A 19,196-nucleotide genomic window follows, 5' to 3' on the forward strand; every position below is an offset into this window, starting at 1 on the left:
TGGAAGTGCTATAAAAGGAAGAGGAAACCATTGAACAAATGGATTTTCTGTTTGCTTTATGCACTCTGCTTTTCAGTTCCATTAGGACACATTAGACTTATGAAGGTGACCAGCAGAATTGTCTTGACAAAGATTTCTGCAAGGAGATAAAAATAAGTTAGCAAAGAGTGACTGAAAAGACCTTACCAATTACCAGTTCTTCAACCTCCTTACTTAATTTTCTTGTGAGCTAATATGATAGGAGGAGGAGGAACACACCTTCATCAGAATGCTGCACAGGAGAGCAGGGTTGCTATTATAAGCCCAATAATGACTTGTATCGGTTTATGCAGATTTGCTCTGCTGGGTTACTCTGTGCCTGGCACTTGGCAAAGCACAGATAACATTTAAATCAGGCAGTAAGTGTAATTAAGTACTACCCTTCAGCGCATCTCTCCTTTTAAGACATTTTTATACACCGTGATTTAGAATATGACAATTGGGTGAGATTAAAGCAGCAAATTGTGCCTATAAAACAAGCCCTGAGAATAGCAAGGGACTGTAAAATTTTATAAAGGGGAATACAGCACATGCCTCCAATCCGATAAAACTTTTGTGAGCTGGGAGATTAACTGTGAAATACAAATAAGATGATACAGTATGGGTAGCATTCAGATAGTAAATTACTTGTTATTGTAACAACTTATTCCTTCTACCCAGAAGAATTTCTTACTTTACTTTTCCAGAAAATCTGGCCATGTGACTGATTCATTAACTACTGGAGGTGTGGAGAGAAGGTAGGAAGTCAGACAGCAGTGATGTCCCTGTAGGGAAAGCAGTGGTGTAAATGTAGCGTGAAAGATCATCTGTGCTGAAACACATGCAGTCAAGCTTGTGATTGGTTTCTTCCTCAGCTTCAGTGGACTTGTATTTGCAAAGTGAAAAAAAAAAATCCTTCTCTTATTTCAAATCCTTAATAAGACCCATTGGAAGGTTTTCTTGGGGAACAAAAAAGTTGTTTTATGTGAGAAGTCTAAAATGTTGCTTTCTATGGGGCCTGGCTATGTTTGGTTGATTTGGTTCTGCTGCACTTTGAGTGCATCTGAGCATCTTCACCAGCTTCACTTGGCACACCTGAAAGAAAAGGCTGTGAGCCTTTTAGAAACTTCTTATTTCATTTGTAACTCTCAACCCTTGTGGCCCACAAGTCACCTGGACACATCACACTGAGGTTGTCACTGATAGCAGGTGAAAGGCAGTGACTCCTGTGCTATCAGTGGCCCCTGAGGCTTCTGCTATTCATCAGCTGTTCTGTTATGGCATTGTCCTTCACAGTCTTATTGATCTCACATATTCTCCCTTTCTTTTCTGTTCATACTAATTTTCCCTTATTCAGTCTTTCAGTGTCTTTTTTAGATTTTTAAATTGATTTCTTAATTAGCCTCAATTGATAACTTCATTGTCCTTTATTAAGAGCCATAGAGCTTGATGATACTTAGCTTAAATGTCTGGTGAAGGCATGCAGAACCCCAAAGCCTGCTTTTTTCTTCCCATCTGTATTAGCTGTACAGAGAAGTTGTGTTGCATTGAGCCCATTGCATGTCAGTCACATTAAAAGCAAGATCATGCATGTGGAACAGGGAGGAGGATGATGGCTCGATTTCTTACTGTCTAATATTCTCTGACCACTTTTGTTCTGCATAAAAGAACCCAAACAACTTTATGACACTTAGTTTTAATGATGTATTGTGTAAGGAAATAGTAAAACTGGAAGGAGAAGTTTGAATTATTCTGGAGGAGAGTATTACATTTCAGTAATAGGACGGTTGGGTTTTAAGGGCTGAGCATCACTGCATTGTGAATGAAATACAAGGCCAAGCCACAGGAAAATAGCAGAGTGAGGAGGGAAATGGAGAAGAAATAAGTATGAACCTCTGATGCAAACACAACTGCATGGGCAGCCAAGCATTTTGGGGACACATGTCATGCTCAGCCCTTGTTTTGATTGGGGGGATGTTTATATATGTGTCTTGCTCTTATGCTTGACTTCCTTTTGACTTTTGGATTTATTATTCAGTACCATATTTATGTTTGAGATTGTTTTGATATTGTTAGGGAGATGTCAATACTTTTGAATCAACGTTAAAAACATTCTGGTTTATAGAAATGTTGACCTTTTCTTCTTGCTTGATTTGAAAAGTCAGTTCAAAATGGCAAGGTTTTGTGCAGAATGGAAATCCCTTTTTCTGTGGGAAGGAGGTACAGCCAAAACAGGTGCTATTGGTCCCATTTTCATGCTATCTTGTTTTCATGGGTAAGACAGGAATTTGCTTCTCATGTCCTGTTGCTGCTGGATGTCCAGGAAGGTCCTGGGTGGGTTCACTGCTGCAGCTCCTGCTGCACTTCCCTCAAATCACACCACCAGTGTCTTGCTGGATCAAACCAGAACAGTTAAAACATTTCAAAACATCTGTAGGAAGTCATTAGCATAAAAAAGACTTTTTCAAGTGGAAGTCCCAAGTGTTCCAGGCAGTGTTCTGACAAGCTGTCAGTGAGCGGCGCGTCTCCGATCCCGGTGGGAAGGCAGCTGCCTCCTGCACCAGGGCTGATCCAGCAGAACCCCTGTGAGCTCCAGGATGGGTCTCAGTTCACACTGGATCTCATCCATCTTGGCCTCTGTCCTGTTTGAAAGACAGGTGTTTGTTATGGACAACTCCCTCCCTCCAAATTATAATAATTTTGAAATTAAGGAGCTTTCAGGCAAAGATATGGGAATAGGAGTAACAGTTCTTTACAGGAAAAAGTAAAATAGAAATACAGTATTACAGAAGAAAAGAAAACAACCCAAAACACAGACAGAGTCAGAATAGAACCTGACTAACCATCAGTCAGGGTGTTGGTAGCAGTGCTGTGAAATGGTGGCTGCATCCTCCTGCAGTGGCAGATGTGGTTCAGCTGGAGCAGTGCTCCTGTAGAAGGTGCAGTTTTCCTCCAAAGGTCCACTGATGACATGGAAAGGTCTGGCTTTCCTCTGGAATCCAGTGGAAAAAGGCTGCTCTGATGTTCCAAATCTCAGTTTTTATCTAGGTAGGAAATGCTTGGCTCCTCCCCTGGGTGGAGCATCTCCCATGGGATGATGTAATTTTATCAGTCATGCACTGGGACTGAATGGCCCATTAACAGGAGATATCTCCTGGAGGGAGGATGGGTCATGGGAAAGATAGAGTGCTGTCCCACCTGGTTTTAACAGATGTTCCATTAACAGAATATAAACCCCCTCTGGAGATAGGATCACTGCCCCACCTGGTTAGAACAGATGGTGATAGAGCACATACTTTTGGTCACATCCTGCTTTGCAAGCCAGGACAGCCTCCTGGTTTGCCCAGTGGCTGAGCTCATTGAATTGCTGCTCAGGGAAGTTTTTCCCCATGTGAAACATTGGTACCAATTTTTGCCCATCCCAGTGTCCACGCTTCCTTGCTTTTTGTTTCAGTGATGGGAACACACAGTAATTCATTAGATGTGTTCTAATGGAAGCTTTTGGTGATAATGAACTATCTTTGGGATTTTGTCTCTGCTGTTCATATGTGTGTTGGTGCCTGTGGTCTGTATCAGAGAATTACCCAGCCCATAGTGAACTTCAGAGTGACCTGGACTAAAACTGAAACTGCAAGCTGAGAGTTGCCTGCACTGGTTGTTTGTCTGGGACCAGAACACTTCAGTATTTCTTTTTTATTTTTGCCCAGAAGTTTTTTTTGTTTTGTTTTTTGTTTTGTTGTTTTTTGTTTTTTGTTTTTTTTTAACCAGAAGAGGTTTTGCTGTTACCTCTTCTTGCTTCATCTACCTTTCAGAAGCATCAGCTTAATTTTTTGTGTTGGAGCTGGTAGGGAGTAAGCTCAGAAATTAGTGGAATACTTGTTCTATTTGAAACGTGAAGGGTGTCATCTCAAAATTTTATCTATAAGCTGTATTTGACTTATCTGTATACTTTAGTATTAAAATTTGTTTTCCTGTTTAAATAGGTTTATGATTGGTCCATTGGGATGGCTGTGCTTGTTGATTAAAAACCAAAAAAAAAGCAAAATAATGTATTTTCTTCTCAAAGTAGTGCTTATCATTTTTAAAGTTTACATTTAAAGCTCCTGAAAGTGAAGAAAATGGGTAGAGGTTAAATAAAGTGAATTGCTTTGCTGTAACTTCAGGGGAAATGTGCTGCAGTAAGAATGTCAGTATTCCACCTCAGGTAGGGATTTGTAGGTCCAACCCCGTTAACATTAATGGGAGCTAAGCAAGCAAATCCTCTGCTCATAGATGGGGAAAATGGAGCTATTAATTGAAATTGCTGCTCAGCAATGCAAATGGTTATTTTCAGCCTTCCTGAGCAAGCATGTGAGCACTTCTGTGTTTGGGAATACCTTTTTAATGCTACTCAGCTGTGCTGGTGCTCTTTTTGTGAGTCCTGTTAGGGCTGAAGAGTTAAATTGAATGCATTTGGGGTGTCCTGTGTCAGCTGGGCCATGTGAGGAGATGCCTCAATAATCATCCTGTGCTGCATCATAGGAGCTCCTGATGGGCTGACTGAAAATCCACAGTGCTGATCAAATGACTTTTCCTGCTGCCCTGAAGTCATCCCCCCTCAAAGTATTTAATGGCTTCTTACAGAAGTTGTGTTGTTTGAGTAAAGAGTTGGAGAGTGATGGTTCTGCAAAATGTCAGCTTGTCTAGCATGGTCATTCCTTTATATATTACAGTGATTTGTAAGGGATTCTTGCTTAATTAAGGACTTAATTAACTTAGATCAAGCATAACTATTATATTATTTTAAAAATTTAGGAGGATTAAGACTAAAAATACCAGTGGCTCAGGTGTTCTTTGGCTGAAAAGCTAACAGCTAATGTGATTTGTCGTTGTGAGCTGCACTTGTCTCATACAAATTATTTTTGGTCTTTCATTCTCTCTAACACTGTAGGTTTTGGCAGGATTTTGTCCTTTGAGATATTTCTGCATTAAATAGTGTATTCCATTCAAACTTGAATAGTTTTGTAGCTTGGTTAATAGTTGATTGGTGGATTAGGTAAATACAGGAAGTATATATGAGGCATGGCATATATTTCAGGAAAAAGTTACTCTGTTTTGAGATCTATGTTTGAAAGCTTCTGCATTAAACCTTTGTGACCTTCCCCAGTCCAGAAAAAACATTCCATGTTTGTGGTTTTTTGTTTTTTTGGGTTTTTTTAAGTATTATGTAATGGTGGAGATGAAGTTTTTTCTGAGTAATTCCCTTTACTGTCTGCATTTCAGTGATAAAACTCATATTCAGTGCTAGGTTGCGAGTCCCTTGAAGTCACCAATAAATCATTTCTCTTAAAAGATCTGCTTTATTACTTCACAGTTATGCTAAGACTGAATTCTGTAATCATATAAAAACATATTATGTGGGAAGAGCAGTGGCAACAAAATGTGCTGCTGGGTCTTCTCTTCAGAGCTTGATGTTGCTGTGAGAAACTGGATTCAGAGAAAGGAAAGGAAGCACAAATGAATATGATATTTGCATCCTTAATAGTCTGCTTTTCTTTCTTATTAAACAAGAGAAGTCAAATGTTAGTTGAGGTATTATGATATTATCGTGTATTACCTACCTACTGCTGCAAATTAAAGTGATGATGTTGTTCTCTAATCTCTTTTGAAGAAGCTATGTTTGGAAACACAGGTCATTAAAAGCCCAGAATAACCCAGACAAGTGTTTTGGCACACTTGGGATCCCTGGATTTTATTAACACTAGTTGTTACCTATGATTTTAAAACAAAATTATTTTTACCTTGGAATTTCTGATGAACAAATCATGGACTAACTCAGCAGTGCTGGGTTAATGGTTGGATCTTTTGCCATAAAGGATTCTGTGTCTTGTTTCAAATGAGACCCTCCTGAAATGTCTTTTCTGAAAGATGGAAGGCAAGCAGCAGTAGGTCTGGAGAAGCATCTGGCCCACTATCTCATGTGCTGTTTTTCTGAAAAACAATCCTTGTTACATGCAAACAAAGCACCAGCATCTTGTACCTTTTTATATTTGAACACATTTATGCAGGTATGTCCTGGCAATGAGACTTGAGTGGAGAACAAATAAATGTGTAACTCATCTCAGAGAAGCCTTGAAATGTGAGAGGATGGAAGAGGCAACAGGTGTATTGGGAGAAAGAAAATGCAGTGGAAACTCATTTTGGAATTTGCATCAGTGCCATCACACCTGAAAAATCCCTTCCTGTGCTGTGTGCTTGCTCCTCAGGCTGTGCCTCTCCCTGGCAGGATGAGCATTGTCTGGGTGTCTGTGCAGGTCTTGCTGTGCCATCAAGAGTGAGCCACTGGCACAGGACCAGTATGAAAGCAATATGGATGGATCAGATGGATTTCCTGCCTGCAGAGGTCTGAGAGCAGAGTGCAGCAGGTTATCTGTTTTGTCTCCAAGACATACTTATTTCCTATATGGAAGTGTATTTCATAATCTTCAGCTGAACCCTGAAGTAAAACTGCTCCTACAGTTGGTTCAAAATAAATGGTTATTTATTATCATCATCACTGCACTAGGGCTGAGTGGTCAACATTTCTGGGAAGTAATGTTTGGTTTAAAAAAACCCCTCTCCTTGAATGTGTTGAAGATGAGTAAGACTAGCAAAAGCCTTAGTGTGTCTGTGCTTAATACCAAATCAAGTGGACCAAACTATTCCTTCTTCTCTTCATCAGTGAATTTGTATCTGTGTTGCTATAAATTAAACGAGTTGTTCTTGTCTACCCACTGGTGCACACAGGGAGCAGCTGTTCTTCCTCCTCATCTTAATCACTTTACCCATTTGATGGTGGTTCTTTCATGCTTTCCCAAGCTTCTCTTTTCTACACTGCTTGTTTGGTTATTTGTTTTATTTAACACGAACATTCCATTTAGTGTGTTGGTGTGTTTGGAGAGTTTTGTACTGTGCTTTCTGTGGTTTGACCCTGTCTGTTTAATGAGCAGTCCATGAAACTGAACACTGTGTGCCACCCACAGTTGCCTCGGTGCTTAGGAGGTGTTTTGACATGAAACATGGCTCAGGTGACTCCTTTGTAGTGTTTGTGGTAGTGGAACTTCAAAAAACATGAGATCCTAAGCACTGCTAAGAATTTGAGCTGTAGTCATACAGAGAATACAATACTGCACATCCTCCAGGCTGGGGAGGGTTTCCAGAAACATTTCAGGTGGGAGGTTGGGTGTGTCTTTTACATGCAAGCACGAGTGTATTTTATGCAGTACAGACCAGAAAAAGTCACTGGGCAATTCTGCTGTTGGGTTTATAATTTCTGCTTGAGACAGAACACAGTGTTCTGAAACATCCACCCCTTCTTTACACCAATGCCATGAAGAAACATTTCCAAAAGGAGCATTTAAAAAAAAGGGAAGTCATCCCATTCTTGCAATAATTCAGTGCATGTCTGTATCCTGTGGGGTCACTCAGGACAACTAGCAGTGTGTTAGCAACTACACTGATCATAAACTGAAGAGAAATGGACATTCTTGAGCCAAAAGAGCAGAACTGCAAGTGTGTTTATTTTTGGAGGGATCTTAATGCCAACTGGCAGAGCAAACTTGGCTAGGTGAAGGGTCTGGTGCAGCTGCAATAAAACACAAGGATACTGAATTTAGCAAAGGGGCAACAGGAATTATCACTGGCATTGTTGCTGGGGAGTACAGATGCAGTCTGGCATTTTATCAGCATAATCTTAGTTTCAACTTAATTAATAAAATTTAATATAGGAAGCTTCAAATAGCTGGTGCTGGATTTATACCCAGAGTGCAGGTACATTTAATTTCAGTAAGTACATAGTGCTCCTCCTCATCATTTGTGTAATTTGAATGTTAACTGTTGTTTATCCATCAGGTTTTGATCTTTCAGAGCATTTCTCTGGCATAAATGATATGTTATGGTATTTTCTTCTTGTGTAAGACTTTCCTCATCTAAATATAGGGGTTAATTTTGAGCTCCTGGTGGAATGTCTGAATATGTCAGATGGGCAGAATTTGTGCAGTAGCTCACTTATGAAAGGCTGGAGTCCTACTGTAAATGTTTATTCTTATGTTTTGTCAATAGTTTGGACTTGACTGTGGAGGTCTGCACAGTGACAAGTAAAGACTGGATGGTGACATGCTGGCAGTGCTCCGTGCCATGCAGATAAACAGGCATGGCATGACCCACTGCTGCTGGGGAATTTGCCATCTCTGTGCTGGAAGGTGTTCCTGTGCAGGCTGCTTCAGGGATGTGGGACTGGGGTTAACTGCAAGGCAGCTCCAGTCATGATGCCACAAGCTCAAAACTTGGCTCTGAGCTGCTGCTTAAATCTCTTTCCAAATTCACAGTGGTTCTGCAAAACTCTAAATCTCACTCATTTCCCTGGGTGTGTTCCTCTGCGAAATTTTGGGTGAGCTTGCTCCCTGAGTCAGTGGAGCTGAGCAGATGGCACGAGGATGAGACACCTGGCTGGATCTCCTCCAGAGCAAGAGGGCTGAATGCTGGCAAAGTTTCCCATGTCTTCACTGGGGAAGAGTGTGGGATACTCAGGGAGTTGGCTTCCTTAAAAAGGATGGTCAGAAATACAGGAAATCTGCTCAGAATGGAATCCCAAGCAGAACAACTGCCCTGTCCTAAAGAAAGGAGAACTGCAGACCATGAAGGCAGAGTGGTAATCTTTAGGAAGGACAACCAGCTTTTGTGTTAGCTATCATCAGCCCAGAGGGGAGCAGTTTTTGCAGCTCACCTCCACTTCAGCCACTAGCTATCAGTGTATGGATTTAATTGTTGTTCAGTTGATGAGACCATTAGGTAACTGAGGAGCCTGTAGGTACAGCTCACACATTTCAGGTTAAAAGAGCACGTTTTGTAAAATTCCCACCTAGCTGTTCCTACCTGGCAAGTTCTATAAAAATATTTTTAGATTCTTAAAGACTTCACAGTCCTCTTCATATGTGAGAAAAGTTCTTTAAGCAGACCATTTTCCTAATGATGGCTACTTTATGGCACTATCCTTTCAGTTTCAAAATGCACACAGCTCAAAAAATACATTTTGACTGTATTTCATATGTTTTAAATTGATTATTGGTACCTTTGAGCATTCTGGAAAAAGACTTTCTCTATAGTGCAGATGGGGAAGAGAAGAAAAATACCTAATAATGAAGCATTCCTGTGAACCCCGTGACAGTACATGGTGTCTGGTTTTGACCTCTTCCAACCCACATCCCTGTGCTTTTATCTTTTAGATTCTCCTATTTTCTTCAGTAAAGCTCATCACAGGAAGAGCTTTGGAGGAAATCTCTTTTGTAATGCAGATCTTTGAGTGTAGGGCTAGGAGGGAGTTGGTGTGGGATGTGTGCCACAGTGGAAGATCAGCCCTGGGTTTATACCAAGCTTGCAGTCCTTTTTAACCCTGTGAGTTACTGGGTTTCAGTACTCAGTGCATGTGGATGTCATCCTTGTATTTAATGTCTCAGCCTGTGAGAGGTTGTAAGTTATGTATAATTGCTGATTGTATTTATTTATGATTGTATGGTGGAGCACTTTTCCCAATGCAGTTACTGCTCTTTCTGTCATACTGGCCCCTGTGATGAAGGTTTTTGTTTCCTTGTGCCAGTTCTTGTCCTGCTTGCTCCCTTCACAATGTCTATGGGAGAATTTGTAGAGGAGAGGCCTTGCCCAAAGTTACTAATTGGCAAAGCCAAACCCCTTCCATTAGGGAATGTGCTGGTGACTGTGGGAACACAGAAGAATATCGTGGCCAGAGAGCAAAGCCCCTTTGCTGAGTCCCTGATTTCCCGTGGATGTGTTGGATGCACAGCTGTCCTTCAGCCTGGCAGCTCCTCTGACAGATTCTGTGTTTTCAGCCTGGTGAAGGTGCAACTGCTGCACGTCCCAGTCCCTGCTCAGGGGTCAGTCCCAGGGAGGGAAGGAGGCAGGTCTGGTACAGATGCAGGTCCCCATGTAGATCCCAGCCCAAGGGGATCCCTCCTGCACCCTGTGTTCCACCAAGGTCTTTTTGTTAGTGCTGCACTTTCATTCCCTGCCTTTTGGCATGCTTAAATCAAATTAAAGGCAAGAGCAGAGTTCCAGCAGACTTCTGGTTTAGGGCTAGTCCTTCATCATTTACAGTCTAAAATGCCCTGTAGGAAACTAATGCTTTATGTAGACCAACTGCAGTCCCATTTGCTACACAGATAATAATAAACCCTGAGATTAGTGAAGGTTCTTTTCTGAATTAAAATATCACTTTGGGGGAAAGCTGTCTTCGCTTGCTGTTGTGCTTAGTCAGTGTCTTTTCCAGCTTGGATTGCTGCCAGAGCTCTGGCTTAGGGCCTTCTCCTGACCCTTTACAGATTCTTATTAGTGTTGCTTGGGTTGTGCATGAAGAAACTGCAAAGTGCTGTTTGAGTGTGGGTGGGATTAATAAATTGTGATAAGACAGTGTCCAGCAAACATTTGGTTTGATGGGACAGTATTGAGACATTGAATAATTATTAAATTGTGGATTGCTTTATTTTAAATGTGGCTGTGGTAACTTGTTATACTAAGAATTTCTTCCTCCCCCTCCTTTTTTTGTTTAACTTATTATAGATATTAAGCACAATTTTCGAACCTAGACCCAGTTCAGTGTAACAATTCCTTAGACAACTATCTGGCCTCTAAAAAAAGTAAAACCTTAAACCCCTCTTGTGCTGTTTGACTTGTAAACTGGCCTCAGCCTTCAGCTGCTTCCCTAGATCTTTACCCTGGGGCAATGCTGCAGTTTTGAAGTGAAGAGAACATTGAATGTTTTTTTCCTTCCTAGAAGTGTACCCATCCCTGACTGCACAGTCCCTGAATAATGCATGAAAGTTTATTTGTGTATGGGAGAGATCTTCCCTTCCCATTTAACATCGGTCTTATCCTTCCTTTTGCACGTGGCTCTTTTTCCTCTCTCTTTTTTGTGCACCTGAGCAGAATGTGGATTCATTTGCTTTTGGCAAATGGGGACTTTCCAAGCTCAATGTGAGTTTGGCTTGATGCACATTTTTTTCATCTTAACCTGTTGTTCAGGGCACTGAACCACTGTGGTGGTGTGGAGCAGCACAAGGAGGGCAGATATTCCCCTGCAGAGGAACGGGGGTGATTGAAAAGCATTTAACCAGTGAAAGTGGGAAAGGACTGTGACTACAGCACTGCCTTCACCACAGATCTGCTATTTTCCTTTTGGCCTCAAGACTGATGCACATAGCAGGAACTGGTACACTCCTGAGCATCAGGTTGATTGACTTCTTGGAGATCCACCTGCATTCCAGCATATGGAACCAGCACCTTTTCATTTAGGTGGCAGTCTTAGCTTCAGTGTGGATGAGGGGAGGCTGTGACTTTAGAGCCAAATCAGTTGGAGAACCTCTTTTTTAGTATGTGCAGAATTAGTTTGATTGATCATATTTGACACCAGTCAGGGAAGAGAGAAGAGAGAGGCTGAGAGAGCAGGAACACATTCCAAGCTGGTTTTCTCTTCTGTATTCTCTGAATATGATGAATATTTTTTCCCCTCAGCTGTCATAGTCTTCTAATAAATACTTTCCCTCCATTAAATTTTTAAAAATGAGATTCTCTCTGTAACAAAATCCACAGTTTAAAAATAACTTCTGTGATGTACTTTTATGGTGGCAATTTCAAAGCCTGTGGAGATGGTGCTGGAAGATGCTTCTAATCTAATAATGAAATGTGTATAGCTCACATGGAGAAGAGTAGCTGGAATCAGCTTATTTTTCTTTTCTTGTTTTCTTGCTTCTTCAGCTATTTCTGGTATCTTTCCCTTTTAATTGCAGGACAGAGCTGAGGGATGTAGAATTGTAGCTGTCAGAAAAACCAGAAGAAAAGGTCTGTTTCCATAATCTTGCAGCTTCTTCTGTTTCAGAAGCCTGCTGGAATCCCTGCATCCTCATTTTAGAAAAGAGCAGCATAGTCTGCTTCATCTCTAACTGCTGTCAACTGTTTAAGCTTTCCTTTCCCCAGCCCTCACTCAGAACATGCTTTCAGCTCAGCTAGGGATGTTATTACTAACTGATGAACAAACCTGAATACTGAACGTGGCGAACGATTGACATTTTTAAAGTTAATCATAGAAACTCTTCATCCAGCAGCTGCTGAGGCTGCTCTGGATGCTGATTCCCCATCTGATGCCAGCAGTGAAGAGCCTGTACAGTGTCAGCTCGAGATGAGTGGCTATAAAATGACAAAAAAAGGAGTTTGATTTTCACGACACTGTCATCATTTGTGTCGAGCAGACTTTCTTGACTGGGAGACTAACAGAAGACACATTTCTGCTAATAATACCTGTACACTCAAAGTGATGTAGTTTGAAGAACTCCTCTTGCACAAAGCTTAAAATACCACAGTAAGAAACTGTCTAACTAATTGAACAAATTGCATCAGCTATGTTTTGTTTTTTCCTTATTTTCCCATTTTGATGCATTTCTCTGTTTCTGGAGGAAGAAATGTGACAGATAACTGCTTCAGCACAGAGGGTAGGGGTTTGGGGCAACTTCTAATATTTGGGATGAGCAAAAAAGCTGTACCCTTTTAGGAAGGCAATTAACTTGAGGGGAATTAAGCTCCTAACTCCATTTGTTTCTCTGGAAACACACTTTTATTTCTGAAGCCTTTCTCTATGCCTACAGTGCTGGTTCTACTGTGGCTGTCACCATTCTGTGCTGTGCTGACCACAGCACTGACACCTGGCCTCTGCTCCTGTTTTCTTGACCCAAATCTGGCACTTGACTATTTGAATAATTCAATACATCTACTAGATGCAGATGTTGAATTTTCTCAAGCTCCCATTTGCAGGAGCTGCAGAATTGAGTGTAGGAATCCAGACTCCTTTCACTGATCCTCACTGTTTGTGGTGGGACAGCCCAGTCCCATGAAGTCAGATTTTTCTCTTCTTGGAAGCAGAATTTCTGTTGGTTTTGTTGCTGTGACTTGATATGATTTCCTTTAGCTGGGTTACTATTACTTTGTTGGCTGCCCCAATTCTCTAGTTTCTTTGGACTTTGAACTTCTCATTTGCTAAGATCTTCCCTCCAATATGGGATGTTTTCTGCTGAGTGGGAGCCCTGTCAGCTCTCACTGTGCTGGGAGCAGGTGCTGCCTCAGGGGCTCTGGGTTTCAGTTTTGTTTTCACACACTCACTTCTACTGACCTTGCAGCACACAAGTGTGAACAGGAATTGAAAGGGTTACACTCGTGCTTGACAATGTGGGTTTTTAGTGTGCTCTAAAGTGAGTTGCTTCTGTGAGAACAGGTGATGTTGGGATACAGACTCTTAGAAATCACAAAACTTTCTAGGGTGGCCATTACCCCCTAGATTGTCATTTTGATGAAAACTGCCCTGTTTTGGGAAATCACTTTATTAGTAACCCTCTTCCAATATTTCGTAATCCCTTCATCTGCATTGACTTCACCTGCTGAGATGTTCAAAAGTATTTTGCTGTTTTGGAGTGGTGGTGAGACAGGAGGCTTTTAGGTGAATTTCTGAGTGGTTTTTCACCTTTCACAGAACCTTTCACAGAACCTTGCTGGATGTGAGGGCTAAGGATCTTCAAGGAAGCAAATGAATTTTCAACTGCCCCATTTTTTTCTTTTAAAAGTGTTTCTCTTAATAAAGCAGTGGGTTGTACATCTATTAATAACATCTTTACATGGAAATGTTGCACCTCAGTTAGACAGGACAGATGATCTTTCTTGAGGTTTGCCTCCTCCTGTGAACTCTTGACAGAATCTGATTTAATTTTTAACAGCCAAGACTTTCAGTGGTTAATTACATCAACTCTAGGGACCAGAAACTTTGAGGTTGTTAATATATTCAGTAGTATTTATGAGCTTAAATACCCAGAAGGAGCTCAAGTACAAATCCCATGACCCCCGCAATAGAAAAAAACAGTATCAAAACCATAAAGCCTTGTCTTGTTGAAAGCCATCTTTTGTGTGAAATTTCAGCCTTCCAATGCTCAGATGAGACTTGCAGACCTCCTGTCCTCCTCCTCTGAGTAAGAAGTAAGAGTGCAGAAGGAAATACACTGAAGTCAGTGAAGTAGGAGCCAAGTTTCCAGATGTGAGGAGATTGAGGAGACCCGTGAAAGTTGGCTGGAAAATCTTTTTGTAAGCTATGGGTGGACTGTAGGTTCAACATTTGTAGGTTATTTTGTGCTTCTTTTCTTGACCAGACTCAGAATCTTTATTCAACAGCTGCTGTCAGAGTAGGATTTGCTGAGCACTTTCAATAATAGTGACACTGTTTTATTTCTGCCCTGGTGTTCTGGGACCACATCTTGGTGTTCGAGGCCACATCTTCCAGGAATTTTTTACAAGAAGCAACAGAAAAGAACACTTATCTAACAGAGCCACAACTTTACTGTCAACTATAAAAGAAGAGCCAACAGATTCTAACTTAGATTAAAAGTCAGCTGCGAATAAAGGCAAATATTCCCGTAGGCACAGGGCATCTCTCTGAAGAGAAATTGTTGAAAATGCAAATGGCTGAAAGAGAGTTCAGTGTGATTGCTTTGTGTTTCACAGGCACTGTGGTTTTGTGTGCCCCAGGTCAGCTCTCAGGAGATTAACAGCCAAGAATTCTGATTTCTGGAAGTAGCTTTTCACGTGCATCTTCAAACTCCTCCCGTTTGCTTTGCAGCAGTCACTCTTGTGAAGGATTCCTTCAGGGGCCTGGATAACAGATGTGAGCATGGCCCCCTCCTGCAGCCTGACAGCACAGGGCAAATACCAGAAAAGGAGAAAAGCAACTTTTTTGTCTGGATTATTATTATTTTTTCTCCCAGCTGAGTGCTGTCACATTAGGTCTCCCAGCTGTGAAGGCATCCTTGACAGGACATCACATCTTAAAAATGTCAAACATCATCTTCACCATAGCTCTTACAGGTAGGCAGGGGCTCATAATCTGTTCAGACTCTGTTGGGAGGCCATCAGCTGGATGAGGAACAATTGACCTTTCAGGAAGAGCTGTACAATTAGAGGCAAGCTGGATAAAAGTACAGACAAGATAGAGTGAAATTGGAAAGCAGCATATTTGCATCAGATAAGAACAAGAGGATGCTGGGACATAGATTCTCTCCATCTTCAGGCAGAGAAAATGCATCTGAAATCTAGTTTTCAGGAGGTGGTTTCACCATAACTGTATGCTCAGAAAAGTGTGATAAAATTAATGACTGACTTTATTCAGTTTGATGATAAATTCACATACCAGTGGAGAAACCAGTCACACACACACCAGCAATAAACTCGCTCTTCTTCCTGGCTTAACTTGACAAAACAGTCTCTTATGCCCCTGCTTAACATCCAAGGCAATCTAGAAATTCACAGAAGTTCAGTGAAAATTGTTACTCAATTTTGTGCCTCCAATTTTCCTCTCATTTCTTGTTCTGGGCATAGCAAATGAGGAGAGTTTCAAGGAGGATGACTGTGAGGAGATCAGGGTTAAAGCACAGGAAGCTGAAAGTTGGAGTCTCCAGTTGGAAAACTCTGAGGTTTGGCACAATGCAAAGGCCAAAATACTCTGAACATGAGCAAGGACCATTGATTTCTTTCAGAGGCTGTTGTGGTCCTGGGCTGGAATGAGGAATGGCAGGAGAAGCAGACAGACAGCAGAGGGCTTTCCTGAAAGGCAAGAGTGATTCCAGCAGCAGTACTTAATGAGAAGAAAAATCATTGATTAGCTTAGTGGTGGGCAGATTAGAGAAGAAAAGCTTTGGAAATAAGACTTAGAGCAAACTGTTTGCAAGACACCATAAATGTCTGTTTCATCTTTGATCCTATACTTGAAGAAAGAAGGGGAAAGGGATAGTTTGAAACAGTGGTCTGATGCCTTGTAAGATTTCAAGTTGAAGTGGAGGGGTGGAGGGGCAAAGATAGAAAGAGGTGCACAAATGCTCTTCATGACATTTTATCTCAAAATGTCAAGTACTAAAGCTCTGGAAATATGCTTACATGGTAGATGCAGCACTGCATAATTGAAGCCCCATGAGAGTTAAGGAAATCTGTACTTTCTGGCCTTTATTTGTTTAAAAATAAAAGCTTTGTCAACTCTGTATGTACTGCTGAGTACATATGGCACTAAATCTCAGTGCAAAGTGCTGAGGTTTCAGGGATTGAGCAGAGATGTTCCCTGTGGCACCTTTCCCTTTGATCTCAGAGATTGGCCTTTGGTAGCCTTTGCCCTTGCTTTCCATCTGTCCTGTCCATTCCTGAATTCCTGGGTGCAAGCACTGATGCCATTCTGCTCTGAAACCAGGGAATATATGTGTTTAGTTGGTATATGTAAAAACGGTGAAAATGCTTTTCTTTATTTTTATCTCTGAGGAAATGTGCATCACTGACTGTTGAAATGTTAAACCATGTATTCTGGAAGGGTTCTCATCAGTAATCCCAGAGACAAACGAGTCTCTTGCTTCCTCAGCTTTTTGGGATTCCACAAAAACATGCCCACATGTCTACAGGAGAGAGTCTGCCTGGAAATTGGTTCAGGATACTCCCCACCCACTCACGTTTTCCCAAGGCTTCACTGCCCCCTGCACCACTCCTGGCCAAAAACTCCCCTCCAGAAATGTTGCTGTGCTGTGGGCAGGAATCCTGCACAGAACAAACAAACGTGTGGGATACACTTGGAGGAACTGGAGGAAAGCCTGAGAAAGATTGTTCCAGAACAGTTCATCCCTGTGCAAAGTTGCCCCTGTAATTCTGCCAGGGCTGAGGAGCTCAGGGATTTCTGCTGGCCACAGCTCCAGCAGCTCTTCCATCCACCCAATTTTTCCGAGGTGCTGGAGGTCAGAGAGGAGCAGATATGTAATTTGCTTGTCTGAACCAGTTCTTCTGCCTTGTTTAGTGTAGCTGAAGTTTTCATGCTGGGAACTGAACTTCCAGGGACAGAATATAGATACTGCAGAATGTAAATGGGAGAACCCATCTCCCCATCCTGCAACTTGCCTTATGCAGATAAAGATGGGAGAGCACTTTGCAAGCTCCCCCTTTACAATGGACCCTCCTGTTTGTTTACCTTTAGATAATTACACACCATAGGCTATTTTTCCCTCTCTTTTGAGAAAAGTACTATGGGAATTACTTTGGTTTCTTTGAATTCAACCTTTGTCAGCTTTGGAGAAAAAAAATGTATTTTCTCTTAGTCAAAGTAAATTAGGGGTATTCATTGTTGTAACTCAGAGGATTAAGCACAGTTATTGGGGTTTTTTTTTCCTCAAGGTAATGATTTAATTGCTTTGATTTTGTTTTGTTCATATCCTTAGGAAAAAAAATGATGATAGTAGAAGAAAATGCCTTTAACTATTCTTTTCCATACAGTGTATGCTTCTGTATGCCTGGCAGAACTTGCCTTATGCTAACCTTGTCCTTTAGTGCTCTCCTTAGAAATTTCACTTCCTAAAATTTTAAGGCTTTTTGTCTGTTTGTAGGTGTAGATGTGTGTGTATATATGCCAACACACAAAAATAAAATAGGCTATACAAACATACATAAATATATGTTTATATAAAACTACTTCTATATACATGCACGTGTGTCTATATATGTAGACACACATATAAAAATAAAATGCTGGCTTTCCCTGTAACTTTGAAAGTGTTTTGTTTTCTTTCATCTCCAGCAAACTGGATTGAATTACAGCTGAATTGAATGCACTTCTGCAGCACCTTCCCTCAGGGATCTAAACCAATTTTCTCACCATTGCTAAATGCTGAACTTCCCCTGTATCCTCACAGAGTAAGTAGGATGCTGCTGTCTGTGCTCTAGGGTAGGAAAATTAGGAAAAGTGTTCAATGCTACATAGGGGAAGAGAAAGTGATAAGATATTTAGCTCTTGGTTTTGAATATTGTTGTGTGTTCACACAGTTGTATTTTTTGGGCAGAGTGAAGCTTTGCAACATGTAACCTTAATATGGGAAAAGGAAGGGCAATATTTAGCCCTGTAGCAGTGTAACTGTTGGGCACAGCTTTGGGATGGAATAGGAACAAATAAGTAAAATCAGGAAGGAACAGTAAAAGGTGTTTTTGAGAAATGTGGGTTGTGTTTCTGGCTTGACTTCTGGTCTGTTTTAGCTTGACCAGTCACACTGTGGGCTCCAGCTTCTGAAAAAAGGCATTTAAAAGTCAATTCAGAGAGGGAGAGAACTCTGCTTGTACATCACATCTGATGCAAAGGGTTCAATATATGGTGACAGGGACAGAAGATTTGCCTCCCAGAATTTTTTTTTTTTTTTTTTGTTCAGTATCTTGCACGGCCATTCTGTGTGTTTAACAAACAAGGGGGAGTGTGATGATATTCACCATCCTTTGCCTATTCCACAGTGGTTGTGTTCCAAATAAACTGTAAAAAGAAAGCTGACTGCAGGAAGGTTGGTGGCTAGGTTAATATACACTGTAGTGGAGTCATTTAAAATAATCCAAGCAAAGAAAGGAGATTTATATAAAAGTACATTTCCATTACTTGTGCCTCTGGCACAGTAATGTCTCATCTAGCATAGCAAAAAGCTAACAACATTATTCTTGTTTCTCTTTGTAACATCCATAGCCTTTAGTACTGCTTTCTTTTGTTAATTTTTGGAAGACTAGTTGTTAATTAAGAGACATATTTGACTCAAAGGCAAGTCTTGACTGAAAAGAGCTTGGAGAACATGGCAGGAGTCTTGTATTTTGGGGTTTTAAAATTCTTTTTAAAACAACATCTAATTTTGAGCATGTCAATATCCAGTTAAAATTTTGATGAGTGGGATTGCAAGCTCCTGTAGATGTCTTTGTGACAATGGCATTTGATTGGTTTTTTTTAGCTGGAACAGTAGGGCAGGTCTAATTTTTGGGTGGGTGAAAGAATTTCACTTTGAGGCAAAGAAAGCAGACTACAGGTGCAGTAAGGTTTTTGCTTCCTTCCTCCCTTTTTTCCCCAGAAGACTCAGGATCAGTCATTGAACACCACAGGTATGGAAGCACATTTAAACCCACTTTCTTTTATTTTTTGCAAGGGCTTAGCACCTGGTGAGTGTGGAAGTAGAGTTACTGCTTAGCAGAGTCTGGCTACTTGCTTTGGTACTGAAGTCAAAGCAGCTTGCTTCTAAAAATCCATCCCAAAGGGCCAAGACTAAAGGGTTTTGTATTCCCATTACTTTGAA

The 19,196-nt window shown here is 41.1% G+C and overlaps 1 protein-coding gene across 5 annotated transcripts in view; it reads left to right on the forward strand.

The window, feature by feature from the left end:
* SGCD (sarcoglycan delta) overlaps positions 1-19,196 on the forward strand; it is a 305,266-nt gene that overhangs the window by 24,548 nt on the left and 261,522 nt on the right. Inside the window, exon 1 of one of the 5 annotated variants that reach the window (XM_079319424.1) lies at positions 17,723-17,793. The exons of the other annotated variants lie outside the window; for them this stretch is intronic. The gene's annotated coding sequence lies outside the window, so the exon portion shown is untranslated. Of the gene's footprint in view, positions 1-17,722; positions 17,794-19,196 lie in introns of those variants that run through there. 5 annotated transcript variants of the gene reach the window in all.

The sequence above is a fragment of the Erithacus rubecula genome, assembly GCF_903797595.1.
Source record: "Erithacus rubecula genome assembly, chromosome: 16".
NCBI classification, from domain to species: domain Eukaryota; kingdom Metazoa; phylum Chordata; class Aves; order Passeriformes; family Muscicapidae; genus Erithacus; species Erithacus rubecula.